Here is a 21,054-nt window from a genome sequence, read left to right on the forward strand (position 1 = left end):
ATTTGTGGGCGTTATTACATTTGTGGGCGATTATTACATTTGTGGGTGTAACACCCCCCGAGTCCATGCAGTATAGGCAGCCAAAGAGACCAAAATTAATAATCTCAAAAATAAAGAAACTCTCAGAAATAAATGTAGTATCTCAGAGATAAATGCAGTCTCTCAGAAAAGATTGTAGTTTCTTAGAAATAATAAAACTTCCTCAGAATTAAAACTAACATCTCAGAAATATAACATTCAGAAATAATACATTACTATGGATGAATAGTAGGCCTACATAAGTCAGAATAAAAGTATTTAACCAGAAATTGATAAAATTTAGAAATAAAAGACAACTCAGAAATAAATCTTGTTAATCATAGATAAAAGATTTATGAAATATAAGACTCATTCAGAAAAAAATATTGTAATTGAAATTGCAGTATATTTTACAAATGGATGTCATCACTTAGATATAGATATTCTCACAAACAAAACAATTTCAAGAAATAAGAAAACTCTAGAAATAAAGATAACTACAGAAATAAAAGCAACCACAGAAATAAAGACAACCGCAGAATCTAAATTTTACGTAAATGAAAGGAGTTCAGTAAAACATTGATTTCATGAGAAAGTCTGTAAAACCAAGGTTAAATATTACTATATCATCGTGGATCTAGATCTGGTACAGTTGCATAAACTTAACGTTGTGAATCATACAATCTAAGCTGAAAACGATCACACTGAAGATTGCCAACACAGACTGGCACATGTGGGACAGTGTATTATTATTGCTGGAATAAAGACCCTACGGAAGTGACCGAATTTGCGCTTATTTTGCTTATTTCTCAGCAATTACACAATATCTTCCAGAATCCTTTGGCACATATTTTTTGTTCATACAAACAGACACTTGGGTGGTCATTATATTTTGTAAAAAGTCATTTTGAGATCGTTACCACAACTGGCATTTATCTTTAAAACAATTCTTGGAAATAAACACAAACACAGATTTGCATACTTTTGCAGGATTGAGGAATATATGTTATCACTGAATTAACTTATTTATGAGAGTCTGAGAGACTGCATTTATTTCTGAAAGACAACGAGATACTACCGTAAGTAACGGTGTATTAACCGCACCTTTTTCTCGGCGGGATAGAAGCAAGTCGGGGGTGCGGTTTATACACGGTGACGGGTCTGAGCCAGCCCGCCGTAACCCCTCCCGTACATGTACGATGTCTGCCAGTTCACAACACATCGAGTGGCCGGGCGTAGCCGCCCAGGCAATGTCGTTTTGAGGGGTATGAGCCGCGGGTAATGGGAAGCGATTAATTAAATATTTCCATAACAAACGCACCCACCTTCATGACACTAATTTTTACTTTATTCTCGATTCAAAGTAGTGAAGTTCCCTGGCTAAGTTAAAAGAGACGCCAAGCATCTCGGTAATATTTTGTCACCGCTAGCGCTGAGCGACAATTGAGTGAGCTCGAGCGTAGATTGCGTTGTACTATGGTTATAGTGCGACTTAAGCTGGCGCTATTCAAAGTCCCGTTTCGCGCCAGCTTTTTTTTTTCCTTCCTGTTTGCTTTTCATGAATACCATGCAAGCCACGCAGGAGACAGACGGCACGAAGCCGTAAAAAACAACTGGAAAAAATGTCAATTTCTTTGTTTCTTGAACCTTCCTGTAATCCCGTATCCAAAATTCATGCTAAGACATCAAATTTCTGAAAGTGATTGTGAGGTTGTGATGCAAGAAATGTGAATGTTTCTTCCTCCTACGCTGGGAAAGACACAGATTATGATTTGATAAAATGTACTGGCATGACTGGTACTGTATCGTAGTTTGCAATGTAATGGCAGTGCTGTGTGTGTGTACACTTTGACTGTGAGGTGAGTGAGTGTGTAATTGGCCAAAATTGTCGGGACTGTTCTTTCTAACATTTGTAGATTTATCAAGAACAGCAGATTTCCGCATACCGATAACCTCTTTGGATACTTTGAAATCTTAAACTTAGTTTTTGTTTCTTCGTACCTCAAATATGCATGTAAATATAAGATTTTTTTTTTTTTTAGTCCAAAGTTGGGGGTGCGGTTTATACACGGGTGCGGTTAATACACCGTTACTTACGGTATATTTATTTCTAAAGGTTTCTTTATTTTTGAGAAATCTTGTTAATTTTCCAACAATTGTTTTAATTCTGCGTAAACTTAAGATGCTGTGGTTGTCTTTATTTCTGTGGTTGCATTTGTTTCTGTAGTTATCTTTATTTCTTGAGTTTTCACATTTCTTGAAATTGTTTTGTTTGCAACATTATCTATGACATTTATTTCTAAAATGTACTGCTATTTCAATTACAATATTTTTTTTTGAAGGTTTGCATGGTGGCATGTACAATTGCTGATGGGGTTTACGGTACACCATGTGGAGTATTATAGAAGAAGAAAATAAATCTGAATGAGTCTTATATTTCTAAAATCTTTTTACTATGATTGACAAGATCAATTTCTGAGTTGTCTTTTATTTCTCAATTATATCCATTTCTGGTTAAAAATTGTTATTTCTGATTTATGTAGTATTCCATAGTAATGTATTCATTTCTGAATGTTATATTTCTGAGATATTACTTTTATTTCTGAGGAAGTTAATTCATTTCTAAGAAACAGCAATTTTTTCTGAGAGACTGTATTTATTTTTGAATGACTGCATGTATTTCTGAGATACTACATTTATTTCTGAGAGTTTCTTTATTTTTGAGATTATTAATTTTGACCCTTTTGGCTACCAGTAGTGCAGTGTCCCTTGTCTGCACATAAATGTATGAAAATCTGCATAAATCTGATAAAAGAAGTCATGCAACAACCACAAAATTTACACCTGCAATCCATAGACATATATACCATATTCACTAAAAATTCTGAGCCCAACTGGTGAAATAACACTGAATAACACACATTTAATGTAACAGACTCAAAATGTACCCTTTTTCCCAAGAGCCCAGAATTGTTTGTAAAGTTAATGTGTGCACACACATGGGGCACCATTTTATGTTTCAATTTGAAAATGACTAATCACAAAATGTTTTTAAGAAAATCATGTAGATTTAAGCATAGGCCCTACTTTCGGATTTTGGACAAACTTACTAAGAACACAAGGAACAAAATCAAATGAAAATTTTGTGATAATTTAATGAAATTCATGTTCAATCTTAAGTTCAGTTTGTAGGTGCACAAAAATGGGACCACCTTCATTATTCATGTTGTTTCTTGAATTGCATAGTGTCCCACTGACTTGTGGGAAGAGTCTGCATACGTCAAAATGAAAGGACGGGACTCTTAGCAACAGAAGGTGCCAAAATGTGCTAAGAGTTTGGAATACCAATGTGATCTGCAAGGCAATTAATTCCTTCTTTTTTTTTCTTCTTGGATTTTAGCAAATTAGGGTCTTCTTTTAATTACTTGCTTTGATCCAACAGCACCAAATCATCAGAAGATTTGGATAGTCAGCTCTGTACCCCCTATAGTAAATTCTACGCAAAATCTAGGGACAGTGATTTTCCGTTTAAAAAAATTGCCTTTTCCGTTTCAGAAAATCTTAAATTCCGTTTCGGCATGTCAGAAAACGGAATTCCCCATAGACTTTGTACACACGGAAAAGTGACAATTCCGTTTACCCATCCAGTAGCAACAACACAAGTTACATGTACATGTAACGCTCGCGCTGGTGAAAATTTGGATATGTCACTGTACCAACAACGCAGTAGAATCCGCTCTAATCGGATCTATGCGGGCACAAAAAATATTTTTATACATCTATCTAACATGAATACATCCTCACCTTTCACATTTCTAGCATTATTTCACTGTTGAATGAACTTTTACAGATAATTTTGGGGGGTTTTGGACATTGTTTCGAGCAGTCAACGATTTCATTCTATCCGCCATTTTGGATTTCAAGATCGTGCTGTACATTTTCAAACATAGAGGACAGCAAAACACGACCTGCATGTGAATGTTTTGGATACGGCCGATCGACTGTAACCTGCCAGAGCGGCCGGGAAGGACCGGGGCGAGGGTAAGATCGAGTGTCAAGGTGTGAAGGAGTGAAGAGCAGTCACGATGTGTTGATTTTGTTGTGATTGCGGTGAAGTGAGATCGTGTTTTGTGAGGTTTTGTGGCCATTTAATATTCGTATTTTGTTGAGATTTTGGAGTAATTTATGTTGCTGTTCTATGTATTTTGAGGAAAAATATGTTTCCCGTGATTTTCCGTTTGAAATGCCACTTTCTGTTTCAAAAGGCCATTTCCGTGAATTCCGTCCGTTTTCCGCGATTGCAGAAAATCACTGTCCCTAAAAATCCTATGCAATAAGGATGTATTATAACTAACAGCCCCCTTAAGAATTGAGTGACTATGCTAGCCTGTACAACATCCTTTTACTTTTCTTCACCGATATTAACACCTGTGGTGCTCGCATCGCAATAAATTGAATTTATTGTCAAATGAATCGATCAAGTGATTACCGGTAATCACTTTTATGATGATTATTTGGTTGTGTATATTTTTTCATAAATTGTAATATGCTATAAACAAAATTTGGTTTTCTTGATCAGTGGATAGGAGCTCAATTACTTTTTTCCTTTTCCATTAGTTACTCATTGTCACTGTTAGAGGAAAATGCCAAGACGGAAAACCAGTTTTTTTTTACCTTGACTTTTTTTTTGCTCCTGGACACCCATTTCAACTGATTTATTTTTTCTTTTGAACAAAGAAAGAATTTTTCATAATTGCATACTGACCAGCCTTGTAAATACAGAACATGTGTATTTACACATCAAAAAATTTCAAATATGCTCAAAATTGTGCAACATCCTTCCAAAGAGAATTTGAGCAGAAAAATGATGAAAAGGGTCAAATATATTGTATACCCAGTTGTTGTGTGACCGGACGGGTTATGTGTACGGACAATCAATTTAGAAAGTCATGTGGAAAAAATTACAAGTGAAGTTTCATAAATTTTTAGTACAAAATGTTAGGAAATATTATAAAGATCAAAATAGAAGATGATTACCGTACCGTACAAGTAATGAATTCATATTTTTAGTGTAATCCACAGACAAAAAGAAGGCTTCAAAAACGATAAAGTGTCTGGACACCCGACCCCCCAACCTTAATCTATTTAAACAAAGTAAGCCTTTATCGAACAATATAGTAAAATAAAGCTGATAAGTAATTTGGCGAATTTTACAACTTTCCTGTGGACAGGATAACATATCTAATGTTAGTACATTTTCAACTTGACCAAAATACGGTATTTCACAATCACAAGATGCAAATTCAAACGCTCCAATGACAACAAAAAATGATCTCCGCAAAAATTCCCTTAAATTTTCATCTTTTGTAGGAAGGGTCTAATTATTCATGGTGGAAGTTTGATTTGCTGTTCAGTAATACAAATCCCTATGACAATGATCCTATCTCGGTTTAATACTACGATCCACTCGCACTACTTCCTCTGTCATACTCACTGGGTAACGTTAGCTGGGTAATTGATACAGGGCACATGAGAGTAATTCAACCGCGCGCAAAGCATGCCGGACAGGCGTAAGTAAAGATCACATGACTTTATTGATTAAAATAATTCATTAAAAATAGATTAAATGTTTGTATATCAAAAGAAAAACGATAGAGAAAATGCTACGTTCATACTCTTTCATAATTAAGGCGTTTGGGGAGGCTAGACTGCATTTTTGTATTTCATTTTAATTATTATTACCCACAATGCAGTTCTGGTTTTTGGGGTCCGGACAGCCCGACCACCAGACAGCCCGACCCTGGACAGCCCGACCCGCTGCCCTGGACAACTCGTCCCGGTCGAGTTGTCCAGGGTTGGCTCTGAATCGGACAACTCGACCACTTGAATTCTTCTTCAAAATTTCATTAAATAAAATTTCAAACTTTACTTCAATAGTATTTTCCCGCATAATCCATGTTTCTTCAATACATTCTCGACAGAAAAATTGACATTTCAGTGCGTTTTGAGCTATTTTGAAAGAAAATATAGCGAGTTCCCTTGCAACGAGAATAATCCGATACCGCCGGCGAGCCGTGTTCATTAATCTTACAACTTGCAAATTTGAGTTGATTTTTCCGTCACTTTACATATTTTGATGGTGAGTGTGTGCTATTTTGTATTTTCATATTCCATTTTCACATTTCCTGTACTTATTTAAAGTTATTGCATTTTACAAAACTGATAATTAATGCAAACTTTTTGAGATAGTTCACCTGGAAAGGACACCGATGCGGTGCTTCGCCTCGCCGGCCGGCCAGCTGGACGACCGGCTGTGCTGTGATTGTGACTGAGTGAGGCAGTCGGCTCAACTAGAGCGAAGTCAACTTACTTATTTTTAGTTAATATTTCCCATTTTCCAATGGCGAGAGTGTGCTATTTTTGTATTTTTACACTTCTACTTATTAAAAAGTGTTTTAATATCACTAAGCTGATTATCATTAGGACAGTGACTGCGTGGTCTGAGAATGCGCTTCCCAATTAAAGTAACCAGCCTTGACGCCCTTCAGGCCGCGGGGGGGGGGGGGGTGGTGCTTCCAACCAACATCTAAACCAATTAAGGAAATACATTTGTAAGTTATGAAGTTTACGATATGGAATAGTTTATTGAAAAAATGTATTGTACCGAAATTGAAAAACTTGTTTTTATAAAAATCTAAATTTTAAAACTTGCTTTTTCTTATCGAAAAACATGTCTCTTATTTTTTTACCTGTCAGTATCTGTCACAGCTTTTTAAAATGCAAATTCCACTGGAAACAACGGGTCTTCTGGAGGATACAAGCACTTGGGCTGGTCCCAACCACCTACACCCGGGATGAGGAGAAGAGATTTCATACTCGACAAGCGATGGCCTTTCCATTTCTTTCACGAGCAGAAATGATACCGAGTTCCAATGACTTGGGCATCAGAGCAGCAGTCCCTTGATCGATGAGGTAAGTACAGCTTCTTAGATAATAATCAAATTTGTGCACTTCATGCAGGCATATCAAATTTCTATTTTTATTTCTTGGTATTTTCAAATTCTTTAAATGGAAGAAAGAACAATTGAATTGAACATTTACTTATTATTTCTTTTATACATTGTTTGAATTGAAAAAAAAATTAACTTTTTTTATATATATGCATTGTATTCATAAAAATTCAAAATTGCTTCTTAAAAATGTGAGTAACTACTACATGTTTAGGTTAAGTAGAAGTTGTAACATTCTAAATTAATTTTGGGTATGTAGGGGTTATGCTTAATTCATGAGGAACATTTATGTCATACACATATAGATGATACCAAGTATCGTTCAAGTGAGCTTGAAGGGAAAGTTCACCCTGACAAAAAGTTAATTGTAAAAACAGCAGAAAAAATAATAAAAAAATATTGACAAAGGTTTGAGGAAAATCCATCAAAGAATTGAAGTTATTAGAATTTCAATTATTGGATTTGTGATGTCATGTGCGAGCAGCATTTCTGCATAATAAATGGTAAAAAGTCAAGAAATTGTAATTTTCTAAGAAAATTGAAACTGGTTTTACTATTCCTTTTGTATATATTCAAAGACAAAACATTTCACACCCAAACATGAAAAGAAAACAAAAATAAGTCATCAGGAACCATTGAAAAAAATTGAATTCATGAATTTTATATTACAAAACATATGGGGCAGCTGCTCATTTATGACGCCACAAATCTAATACTTAAAATTCAAATAACGTTTTGAAACTTTTCCTCATACATTCACCAATATTTTTTTTGGTATTACTTTTCTGCTATTTTTACGACCAACTTTTTTTCAGAGTGAACTTTCCCTTTATGATATTGAATTAGTTGCAATTAATTTAACTTTAATATATTTAAAAGTATTTGCTTCTAAACTGAAGGTTGAAATGATTTGATTTGTTTCAGTAGCAAAAGAGGTGCAGAGCTTCAAATAGTTGAAATTACTTTATTTTATTTCTATCTTTCCAGCTCTTTGAGACCACCTGAATTGCAAGCTCTGTATGGCCAGTTTTTGTGTGACAAAATAAAAGATAAGGGTTGAAAATCCCTCCAGCTAAGTTAGGGATCATGTAATTGCCATGGAAACCAAATATAGTAGTGTATAACAGGTTGTATATTCATGAAAGTGCAATTGTTGGATAAATGTTAATTTATATTGGCACTAATGTAATTTTAAGATTGTCCTTATTTTTAGCTTTACATAAACACCAAAAGCAGAGAATATTGTTCCCAGTTGGAATTGTGTCATATTTATTATCATAATAGTATTATCATAATTGTGGTAATGTAATCCTATTTGAAATTATGAACCAGTATTTATTTTGTGTGGGATATAATATGTTTTATATACACTGAAGTTCAATATGTGTTACTATGTAATTTTAGATCTGATCAAGTTTACCTTAATGTTACTTAATAAAACCCACTTAAATCCAAAGAAGTATTTTGAATATTTGGTTCTTGCACTATTTTGTATCCCTTTTCTCGCTAAATATTTACCTTTTATTGAGAGCTGTGTTGACGGGTTCCATGACATTTGCTCTGGCAAATTCCACACCATAATCTTATGAACAGCTTCAACCAGTAAGGTCTAAACCTAACTTAAAACCATATTGCAACCCTGAACCTCTATCTTAAGGGGCTTTCACAATTGCTCGTGTGATTGTTTGCGATCACTTGGTCACAATATATGTTGCACAGAATTGCAACGGTGAAGGGTCGTAAGTAGTCACGCAACCAATTGTGAAAGGGGCTTTAGACAAAATTAAGCCTGGGTTAATTGTCGCAGGAGCAAATGTTGTGTCACATGGTAATCAGATGGAGATGATTTGAGAGATGAAGATGGGGGGGGGGAGGATGAAGATGGTGAAAGGTGGGATGGCCATGATGAGGAGTGATGGAGTTGAGAGGGGTGTGGATGGAGATGATGAGAGGAGGGATGGGGATGATGCAAGGATGGATGGAGATGATGCGGGGAGGGATTGAGATAAGGTTTAGAGATGAGGATGGAGATGGTGAGGAGTGGTGGAGATGGTGAGAGGATCGAGTAGAGATGATGAGGTGAATGGAGATGATGTGGAAGGGTTGACAGGAGTAGGGGGTGGAGATGAGAGAGATTGAAATGAAATGGGGATGGAGATGCGAAAATGGTTGGAGAAGACGGGAATGGAGATAATGGGGGTGGAGATGTCAGGAGGCGTGTTGATAACGGGAGAAGAAAGATAAAGGGCAGGGGGGATCATCATCACAAACATTATTGCCTCCACCAACTTCATCATCATCAATATCATTACCGTCATCGTCATTATGACATCACCACAAACTTCATCATTATCATTGGCGCAATGAGTGAGAGATTTTGAGGGGTAAGATGTGGCCCATCATGCCAAAGTTATTTTTTTTTAATTGTGAATGAGTAAAATTTTTGACATTTTTATTAGACAAACTCATTTTTTTATTATAACATCATACTAAAACTTTTCTCTTTTCGTTTCGCTTTCATTCATTTTTTGGGGGGTATTTTATCTTCTTTTTTTTGAGGGGGGTGCTCTTGCCCCCAAGACCATGATCCCCCACCACCTGTATTCCACTGTTCATTACCAACATCATCTACTATCGTCATAATCATCATCAACACCACTAGCTTCATTACCATCATCGTCATCACAACATCACCACCATCATCGACATCACTATCATCACCACCTCCCATCTCATAACAATCACCAGTCCATAATTATCTTCATCACATCATCATTATCCTCATCACCACATCATCTTGATCGTCATCATGATTATTTTATCTGTGATTTCATACACAGATACTAGTACTTATGTCACATTATTCATCTCTTACTGTAAGATGGACTTTACATATCACCCCAAAATGACATTTCAATCATAGTGAAAATCAATGAATAGGATTTATATCTCCCTTATCAAATCAGCGCGTGTTGAAAACGCTTTGAAAAGGGAACCAGATAAATAATAATGTATTTCATAACTATTAATGAGAATTAATGAAAAGTAAAATTTCAAGATTCAAACTCGCAGCTAAAGAAGTCATATTTGCGATTGACAAATGGAATATTTCAAGCTAAAGCTGTTTGTTGGAATTCTTGTAGAGAGTTGATATGATTATCATTAAAGGGGTGGTCCAGGCTGAAAATATATCTTAATACACAGAGTAGAATTCACTGAGCAAAACGCTGAAAATTTCATCAAAATCGGATAACAAATCATAAAGTTATTGAAGTTTAAAGTTTAGCAATATTCTGTGAAAACAGTCGTCATGAATATTCATTAGGCGAGCTGATGTCACATCTCCACTTTCTGTTTTCTTATATTATTATATAAAATCATATTTTTTTCATACTTGTGAAAATAATATGTCTCCCTTATGATGAAATAAGTTGCAGCAATAAATATCTAATGTACTAAATCAGTAACTGTTGTCAATCCAGTTTTTCTAGTTCTTGGAGGAAAAAATTTGAATAAACCTAATTTCATATAATAAAATACAAAGAACAAGTGGAGATGTGACATCATCAGCCCACCTAATGAATATTCATGATGACTATTTTTTACAAAATATTACTAAACTTTAAAATTCAATAACTTTGCTATCTGTTGTCCGATTTTGATGAAATTGACGGCATTTTGCTCAGTGCAGTGAATTCTACTCTATTTATTAAGCTATAAATACTTTCAGCCTGGACCACCCCTTTATTCAAAAAGTGGCACGAATATTCATCTTTGGATAAAGACATGCAAGATTCATTTTTAAATGTGTTGGAAACGGCATTACCATGGGAATAACAAAAGCCGGGGTATTAATTTCCTTCAGTTCAGTGGTATCCCTTTTCTGCACTTTTATTCCTTTGCATTATTTTTTCCTTTCTTTATTTGCGCCCTCTGAATGTGCCCCCTAGATACGACCCTGACTGACCTGGGTACAATACTAGTTTTATCTACTTGATGGTAGCTCCCCAAAATCTATCAACTTTTGACATGGCTGCCGAATAAAAAATATATCACTTTGGGGGGGGGACCTACATATATAATAAAGCCAACTTTCAAATGACACCAAAATGTGTTGAGCGAGCACTTCCCATTTAAACAAAGGGTATGAAAATTAGGCTGGGCAGGAAATAGCCTTCCAATTTCAGTCAGTTTTTGATAGGCAAATCCGTTAGAACCTGCAAAGTTAAGGGTGTTGTGATAAATTAATGATCAATCGTGGCCAGTTTTGGTTGTTAAAGCAAATTCCATAAATTAATAAATTGAACTTTAATGCATGAGTGAAGTTCAACACACATTGCATTTTGGGGGGCAGCATTTTAACTTTATTATGTGGATCTCAGCAATGTGTTCATGGGAGTCGGGAGAATAGAGGGTGAGATGGAACTTGGAAGTGGGAAAAGTAGGTTGATGGAATAAGGTTCAACAGAACATTTAGCCCCCCCCCCCCCAAAAAAAAAAAAAAACCCTCTCACCCGCCCTCCCCTTCTGTTGAGAGACTGATTGCTCTTACATGTACGTATGAAGTCCAGAGCAGAATTTTCGGAATTTAAAGGACAAGTCCACCCCAACAAAAACTTGACTTGAATAAAAAGAGAAAAATCAACAAGCATAACACTGAAAATTTCATCAAAATCGGATGTAAAATAAGAAAGTTATGACATTTTAAAGTTTCGCTTCATTTCACAAAACAGTTATATGCACATCTCGGTCGGTATGCAAATGAGGGAACTGATGACATCACTCACTCACTTATTTCTTTTGTATTTTATTATATGAAATATGAATATTTTTATTTTCTCGACATTTCATGTGAAATGAAGTTTCATTCCTCCCTGAACACGTGGAATTCCATTATTTTAACATTTGTGCTTCAGGCAAGGAGGTCCTAATCATTAAATTTGTAAAAACGGAAATATTGTATAATTCAAACGATAAAAAACAAGAGAAGTAGTGAGTGGGTGACATCATCGACTCTCTCATTTGGATGTAACTGGCTCGTTCATATAACTATTTTGTTAAAAATAAGCGAAACTTTGAAATGTCATAACTTTCTTATTCTACATCCGATTTTAATGAAGTGTCAGCATTGTGCTTGTCTGATTTTTCTCTATTGATTCTAATCAAAATTTTCTGAGTTGGGACTTGACCTTTAATGATAAGTTCCGAAAATTGGGGCATCAAGTTTTACCCATCAATCCTTCTGTCAAAAATTTATCAATAAATCAACTCAATCAATGTGCAATATGCTTGATCAAACATTCATTTTTTTCAATAAATTATTTAATAAATCATCATTGGCCTTATCAGTCAATTTCTTGGTAATCATTTGGCACCCCCTAGTTCAAGTATCAACCCCCCCCCCTTAGTTCAAACATCAATTTTGCACTCCTACATGGATAGAACATGGCAGCGGATAAGGTTTTAATATCAATGACACCCTTAAAATTGTTATGAGGGAATGTGGTGACCGGGATAAAATCTTTGAAGAATTTGAATAGTAAAAACTTAGTTGATTCTAGAGCAAATTGATGACATGAATGAAATAGTACATTAATACATAATATGGCCCACATATATAGCGATTATTTTTCTTTGTGGTCGAAAAAACTTGGTAGGGCTTGAGCGATTTTTTGGGGGAAGGGGGGCTTTAATCCCCCCCCAAAAAAAAAAAAACACGCACCTGAAGAAGAGCAAAAGGGAGGGAAAGAAGAAGAGAAAAAGTGGAAAGACAGAGCGAATGAAACAGTGGAATGGGGGATAAAGGAAAGAGGAAAAAGAAAAAAAAAACAGAAAAAGCGAGAGAAGAGGGGAAGAGAGTGACGGTCCAACTTTAGGCCTTTTGAGATAACCTAATCCTGTTTTTTAGAATGAAATTATGATTTTCTTAAACTTTGGTCTGCAGGATTATCCCCACAACATATTTATCTTGGTGCCCCCTACAAAAGTTCAAGGCCCCCAGTGCACCCAAAGCTGAATAAACCCAGCTACTTCATGCACTGATGAGATCGAGTCAATGGATTGCATCATTTCCAAGAGGTTCTCAATAATATTCCTGAGATGATGAAAAGGATGTTGGTGGCGATGGTGATGATAATGATGAACATTGGTGATGACGGTGACAATGGTGGTGATGATGATATTGGTGATCATGATGATGATGATTATGATGGCGATTATACTGGTGATACGATGACAATAATGGATGATGTTGTGATGATGGTGGTGATGGTGGCGATGATGGTGATGTGATGAAGATTATGGTGATAATAATGATGGCGATGATTATGATGATGATGGATGAGAATGATATTGGTGGTGATGATAATGATGTTGGTGTGATGATGATGGTGGTGATGGCAATAATTGTGATATTGATGGTGGCGATGATAGAGACGATGATGTTGGTGATGATGTTGAATGATAATATGAAGATGATGATGATGACAGCGATAGTGATTATGGTGATGATGATAAGTGGTGATAATGATGGCGATGAAAATAGCGATAACGATTGTGGTGATGATGATGATAATTAAGATAATGGTGATGATAATGATGGCGATGATAATAGCATAGTGATTTGGTGGTGATGATGATGATGGTGGTGGTGATGGCAATGATTGTGACGATCGTGGTGGCGATGATAGAGATGATGTTGGTGGTGAACTGGTGATGATGTTCCATTCCTCCTCTACATCCCCTCATCTCCATCGCCTCCTCATCTCTGCTCCTCTCAGCTTCATCTCTCATCCTCTCAGCTTCATCTCTCATCGTCATCCCCTCCATCCTTTCCCTCATAATTTCAATCCGTCCTCTCATCATCTTTTCCTCTCATCTCCATCCTTCCTTTCATCTCCATGCCTCCTCTCATCATCTCTATCCCTCTCATCTCCATCCTTCTTCTCATCTCCAACCCACTTTTCATTACCATCCTTTTCACTTCACCGTCTCCATCCCTCCAATTTCAACTTCATCTCTCCCAAAATGTCCACCTGATCACCACAGCACTTAACAGTGAAATGTTCAGCAGAAAAAAATACATGGGAGTAATAGAACCCAATATTCACAATACTTTTTAGTAGACTCTTTATTTTCTATGTAACAATGTGATAAACTTGATCACAACTAAAATTACTAAGTAACACATAATTTTCTGTTATATCTTACAAACAGTAGGGGAAGGCGGGGTAAGTTGTGATAGTTTTTGCTTTTTGCATGTTAAAATTGATATGATTAATAATCTTGTCGAAATAAGTACCTTGCCTTTAAATTTAATTCTTCTGAAATATTTTCCACCTATATATAACTTTCTATCCCCACACTGAAAGTCATCGTGACCTTTAAAAAAAAACAATGTCAAATGGCTCAACTTGCCCCATATATGGGGTAAGTTTGAGCCATCTTCTGGGGTATGTTGAGCCTCAAAAACTATGTACAAAGTGTATGAGGGGGGAACCAGCATGTCAATTTTTTGTTTAGTCTTTTCACTTGCTAATTCTCTATAAATACTAACATCCTTTAAAAGGAAAAGAGCAGTCATGTAAATTTGCTCCTTTCAGCCGGCATTTCAATCAATTTTTATGGTTTGTTTGTTTTTTAAGATACATTACCATAGGAATTACCATGGCTCAACTTGCCACATGCTGTTCGGCTCAACTTACCCCAGTCCGAACTAAGTGCGATAATTTTGTATCCACACATTTATTATGCATCCATCATATAAAAGACTATGACAAGAATGAAGATCTACCGGTATACCTGGACTAACAATGTTGTTATCATGTCTTTATTATATTTAAAGACGTGTGTGTTTATAAAGCACTTATTTATTTCACACTCTTTTTTTACTTTTTTGGCTGAAATTCATATTTTTCCCTCTAAAAAACTACTTTTTGTTTCAAAGTTGAAAACATTGTGGTGGGGTTAGGGGTTATGCTATGGGTCATCAATACATGACACCACCACAGTGTCTGACTCATTCATTATTGGCCTGGGGCTGGTGGCTCAACTTGCCCCTATGCTCAACTTACCCCGCCTTCCCCTATAGCATAACAAAACATTGTCTTGTTATGCTGTTGAAAAAAAAACATACATAAAGAAAATCAAATAGTGCACCATTCCTGGTATATTTGTTTATTATTTATATATTCACAAATTCATGTGTGCCCAGTCATACTTTTGCCTCTTAGTATAAAAAGCAATTGCCAGTCCAACTTCAGACAAATAATTCCTGCTATACTTCCTTAAACTTAAAGCCTGCTATATTTGTATACTATTTGTGCATATTCACATATTCATGTGTGCCCATACTATATTTGTTGATTTGTAACTCTGATTGAGAACAATATCCTCTGCTTTGGGTGCGAATGTAACAATATAGACAATCTTAAAACTACAATAGTAACCATACACATTAACATGTAAAAATTAATTGCCCCTTTTGGTTTAAGAATATACATTTCAAAATTTATTGCATGATTACCATGACAACTAACTTAACCCTAACTTATGTAGAGGGCTCTTTCAAGGTTAATTAAGTCCACCCCAGAAAAATGCTAACTTGTATACATAGAGAAAATCAAACTAGTATAGTGCTAAAACTCATCAAAATCGGATTTAAAATAAAGTTATGACATTTTAAATTTTCGCTTATTTTTCGTAAAACAGTGATATGCACAAATAGGTACCGATAAGTAAGTCGATGATGCCCATCACTCACTATTTCTCCTTTTTTTATTGTTTGAATAATAAATATTTCATCTTTTTAAATAGATCTGATTTGACAATAAGGACTAATTTGACTGAACCATATTAGCATTAAACAATGATAATTCCACATGTTCAGGGAGGAATTAATCGTTGTATCACTTGACAATGAGGAGAAAATTAGAATATTTCATACAATAAAATACAAAAGAAATAGTGAGTGGATAACGTCATAGTCTCCTCATTTGCATACCAGCCAGGATTTGCAGATAACTGTTTTGTGAAATTAAGCGAAACTTTAAAATGTCAAGACTTTCTAATTTTACATCCGACTTTGATGAAATTTTCAGTGTTATGCTTGTTGGATTTCTCTCTTTTTATTCAAATCAATTTTTTGTTAGAGTGGACTTGTCCTTTCAGCACTTCCTTACAATTTTGTTTTATAAATAAAAACAAGCTAAGTACGGTTTGCAATCCATGTTGTCTCAACTAAGTCAAACAGCTGAAAAGATGAAATGAAGTATGAAATGAATTATTGACAAAATTATTGTAATTTCAAATATTTGAAGATCTGCAGTCTGCACCTCTTGATAATAAAAGAAATTAGACCATTTTCAATCGTCACCTTGTCTTGAACAATTTAGAAGCAAATACAAGTTTAATATATCAAAGTTAAGTTAATTTGCTAAACACACTAGAACTATACCTGTTATATTCTGGAATAATTACATAACATAAAGGATCCACATAAATTTCGCATTACCATACCCAAAAATTAATTTGAAATGTTACAACTTCTACGAAACCTATAAGTAATTTTTTTGTTCAATTCAAACAATGTATAAAGAAAAAAAGTAAATTCATTTATATTCAATTGTCCATTCTTTCTTTTAAAGAATTTGAAAATACAAAAAAAAATTAAATTTCTCTTTGATATGCCTGCATGAAGTGCGCAAAAATTGATTTATTGTATCTATAAAGCTGTATTTACCTCATCGATCAGGGGACTGCCGCTCTGATGCCCAAGTCACTGGAACTCGGTAATATTTCTGCTCGTGAAAGAAATGGAAAGGCCATCGCTTACAAGTCGAGTATGAAACCTCTTCTCCTCATTCCTGGTACAGCCCAAGTGCTTGTATCCTCCAGAAGACCCACTGTTACCAATGGAAGTTGCATTAAAAAAAGCTGCGACAGTAATCGATAACGAAAAAGCAAGTTTTTAGATTTTGATAAAAAGTTAAGTTTTTCAATTTCGGCAGAGTACATTTCATTTTTCAATAAATTATTCAATTTTGATAATTATAAATACCCAATATATTGTCAGTTGTTTACCCCTGCCCTTCAAAACTTCGAAAACAATAAAAAAATTATAGTTATTTAAGAAAAAAAAATAAACAATGACACTTTCCTACAAAAATTGTAAACTTCATATCTACATGTAGTTACATGTACATATGCCGGCTACGAAGACATTTTCAAATCTATTTCCCTTTTTTAGTTAGAGACATTAAAATTTAAAAAAAAAACCTTTTCAATAAGTGGAAGAAGCGTAAAAATACAAAAATAGCACACTCTCGCCACTGGAAAATGAGCAATATGTCAAGAGACGGAAAATTAACTGAAATAAGTAAGTTGACCTCGCATAGCATAGCTAGCTAGTTGAGCTGACTGCCTCACTCAGTCACAATCACAGCACAGCCGGTCGCCCAGCTGGCCGGCCGGCGAGGCGAAGCACCGTACCGTATCGGTGTCCTTTCCAGGTGAACTATCTCACAAAGTTTGCATTAAGTATCAGTTTTGTGAAATGCAATAACTTTAAATAAGTAAAGGAAATGTGAAAATGGAATATGAAAATACAAAATAGCACACACTCACCATTAAAATATGTAAAGTGACGGAAAAATCAACTCAAATTTGCAAGTTGTAAGTTGAATGAACACAGCTCGCCGGCGGTATCGGATTTTTCTCGTTGCAAGGAAACTCGCTTTATTTTCTTTCAAAATAGCTCAAAATGCACTGAAATGTCAATTTTTCTGTCGGGAATATATAAAAGAAACATAGATTATGCGGGAAAATACTTTTGAAGTAAATTTTGAAATTTAATTTAATGAAATTTTGAAGAAGAATTCAAGTGGTCGAGTTGTCCAGGTTCAGAGCCAACTCGGACAACTCGACCGGGACGAGTTGTCCAGGGCAGCGGGTCGGGCTGTCCAGGGTCGGGCTGTCCGGTGGTCGGGCTGTCCCGGAACCCTGGTTTTTGTGGCAATGAACTGGCCGAAATTATGGTTAGTCTTATTTCAGGCCATTTAACTTTTGATTGAGCTGGTCAAGTACCTGATTAACATATCAAGTCTTAATGTACTGTTAATTGTGACTAATGTCAGTGAATTAAAGCAAAATCTATCGAGGGATTGATTTTTAATGATTTTTTGATGAGCTATGATATAACACGTGAGTGAATGGGGGTCTGTAATACTCATGTGTGCCCTACAGCACAACAGAATCTCAGACAGGGCGGCCAGAGCCGGCGGAGGGGAAGCGGTGGAGCTTGGGCGCCATAGAGTTTCTATGTTGGGCGCTTGCATCCCAAATTTTATGATTTACTATTTTAAGTCATCTTACCACTAAAATATCCGATTTTTTAAAATTGATACTTACCAGATCAAATCTGAAGGGCTGCACTAACTACTTCCAAACGCTAAAGCGATTTCGTTTCCTGAAAAACAGATCACGGGTGATCCTCCCATTCTCTTCCAAAAACATAAACATACTGTACAGGTCTAGGACTCTATCATCCGCATAAATTCGGCCCAAAATTTAATCGCCCCACACATTTTGAAGAAAAAAAACATGCAAAGAAAAGAAAGTAATTGAATATAATGTCTTGTGTTTATCTCTATTGAAGATGGTGGTGTTGATTGTAATTGAATCAAGTAAAATACACTGCAGAAACTTTAGTGTGGTACAGCCAGGGCGCCCGGGGCCACCCCGCCCCCCCCCCCCCCCCGGGGTCGCGGGCGGCCGGGCCTTTCTTGCAGCTTTGTGGAATGAGAGAGAACAAAAATTTCATCAGCTTAAGATATAATCCAATTTTATATACAATTATTGTTGTTTGAATAGGCCTATTGGAATACGAAAGTTTATATTTGTCAAAAGAAATGCACAGGCTATTCAAAGACACATATATTCCAATGACCTATATATTTCGATGAGATTTCGGAATTCAAACTAATCTAACAAGAAAGGAAGTCGAGGATGTCACTAGATCATGGCATTGATTGATTGATTGATTGATTGATTGATTGATTGATTGATTGATTGATTGATTGATTGTCTGACTGACTGACTGACTGATTGTACCGAAAACAAGGCAATAGATCATGATGTCTTTGCTGAAGACCTGGACTCGTCTGTCTTCTACTGGAACCAGAGACTGACATCAAAAGTTGATTGACCAATACGACGAAACTCTTTGACATTCTCAATATAAGCATGCCCCTGTTAAGCGTTGTGCTGTTGCCACACATCCGCCAGATCATATTGGTATTCAGAAAATATTATAGCAGCAAAGAAGCTGAGGAAGAGGTTGGAAAGGAGGTGGAGAAAGACTAGACTTGAAGTGGATAGACAGTGCTTCAAGACTCAACGTCAGCAAGGGCGCCAGAAGCGGGGGAGGCAGGGGGGGCACTTACCCCCCCCAAAAAAAAAAAAATAAATAAATAAATAAATAAAATAAAATTTTAGGGGGGGGCAAAACAAGATTTTGGCCCCCCCCAATGTGCCCCCTGAAAGTAGAAAACTTATAAATTATTTAAGGACAAAAGTAAATGAAGGCACTTTTCTGCCTGAAAATTGTCATTTCCATTGTCAAAAATGAAAAAAAAAATTGCCCCTGACGGGGCAAATACATTATTGTAGAAAGCCTCGACGAACAGTTCCTCTGTGAAACATACCTTTGATAAGCCCCTTTTCCATCTTATTACAGTGTGATAACGTTTAACCTTTTAATGAATACATGTCAGACTAAAAGCGAATGGCAAATTGATAGTGGTCCACCAATGATTTATAACTCTAAGATGCTGGCTGTGTCGTCTAACAAACTCGCGGTCGCCCAGAAACGCTCAGAAGGCCGGACCCGATATCACTAACGCGCGTGAACACTATAGTTACTCGAGCAACATATGGAATCTATGTCATAGCTGCCAAGCCCAGAAACCATAACATCTCGAGAAACTTGTTTCAATTATTTCATTTTCAACTAAATAAATATAAATTGAGTTAATACAGTGCTAACAAGTCAGTGCCCTAAAGAAAATACCAAGGTCATTTCAACTCAATAAAGACATGTTATCAGAAAATTACACGCAGAATAATCATGTGTAGAGGATTATAATTTATAATTAGTGAAAATGGTGAATCCCACTCGAAAGCAACTTGAGATAATGTTTAGACATGAAAAAAATAAAATCATCTGTGAAAGTGTCTTCTTGACCGGACTCATATTATCCGAGATATGAATAAAAATGTAAATAAAGAATATAAAAGACAAAAATAAGCGTTCCAGTACCGCTCTACTATAAAAAAAAAATCTTAAGATATTTTCACAGCCCCGTATTTTCCTCTATTCCTTTTCATTGGCATGATTGGAAGGCGTTTTGTCTGATACTATTTCAGCTCATATGATATAGCACTTATGTATTTTAGATTCCAAAACTTCTTCCCATTACCTGTTACTAATCAGGTCGAGATGGCAACTATGTTCTCTGGTTCATCCCAGCTTTTGTTATTCATGGACGTTTGCAAAAATAAAAATAAAACAATCCGGGAGTGGGTGGGGCTGCAAGACCTAAATTTTCGAAGAAACTTAAGAGCGAGGGGGTTTGTGATGGGGGAGCTTAAAAATTTTCTAGAATAAAATTGAAGGGTTTCGTGCACACTTTTGGTGAATTTTGCCCTCTCGATCGGCGGCCCCCGGATGCGTACGGTCATGTTTGTCATCTTAAAGTCTTTAAAAGGCCTATATTACATTGGTTTGAAACAATTTCGTTTGCAATAAGGCTCGTAATTTGCTGGAACTGCGACCCTGATCATGAAGAAACACCAGTCTGGGTCAGAAGGGAGGAAACAGAAGGAAAAAAGAACTCCAAGACTGTTTAATTCTCAAGAAATTTATTTTTTGAATGCTCTTAGAAACGAAACTTTTATACTACATTTTTACACAAAGTCCTTACCGTGGGGGGGGGGGTCCCACAGCCTCTCCCGCTCGATCGCTTCGGTA

At 35.9% G+C, this 21,054-nt stretch overlaps 1 protein-coding gene and 1 long non-coding RNA gene across 3 annotated transcripts in view; one reads left to right on the forward strand and one right to left on the reverse strand.

Moving 5' to 3' along the window:
- The window catches only part of LOC121410344 (FYVE and coiled-coil domain-containing protein 1-like), a 64,405-nt gene extending 45,835 nt beyond the window's left edge, over nucleotides 1-18,570 (reverse strand). For both annotated transcript variants that reach the window (XM_041602366.1, XM_041602365.1), the window contains exon 1: nucleotides 18,435-18,570. The gene's annotated coding sequence lies outside the window, so the exon portion shown is untranslated. The remainder of the gene's footprint in view (nucleotides 1-18,434) is intronic.
- Nucleotides 5,989-8,156, forward strand: LOC121410345. The gene is made up of 3 exons (XR_005969321.1): nucleotides 5,989-6,157; nucleotides 6,775-6,990; nucleotides 8,016-8,156. It is a non-coding gene; the product is annotated as an uncharacterized LOC121410345 (long non-coding RNA).
- Nucleotides 18,571-21,054: the final 2,484 nt, after the last annotated feature.

This window comes from Lytechinus variegatus, chromosome 3 (assembly GCF_018143015.1).
Source record: "Lytechinus variegatus isolate NC3 chromosome 3, Lvar_3.0, whole genome shotgun sequence".
In the NCBI taxonomy this organism is placed as follows: domain Eukaryota; kingdom Metazoa; phylum Echinodermata; class Echinoidea; order Temnopleuroida; family Toxopneustidae; genus Lytechinus; species Lytechinus variegatus.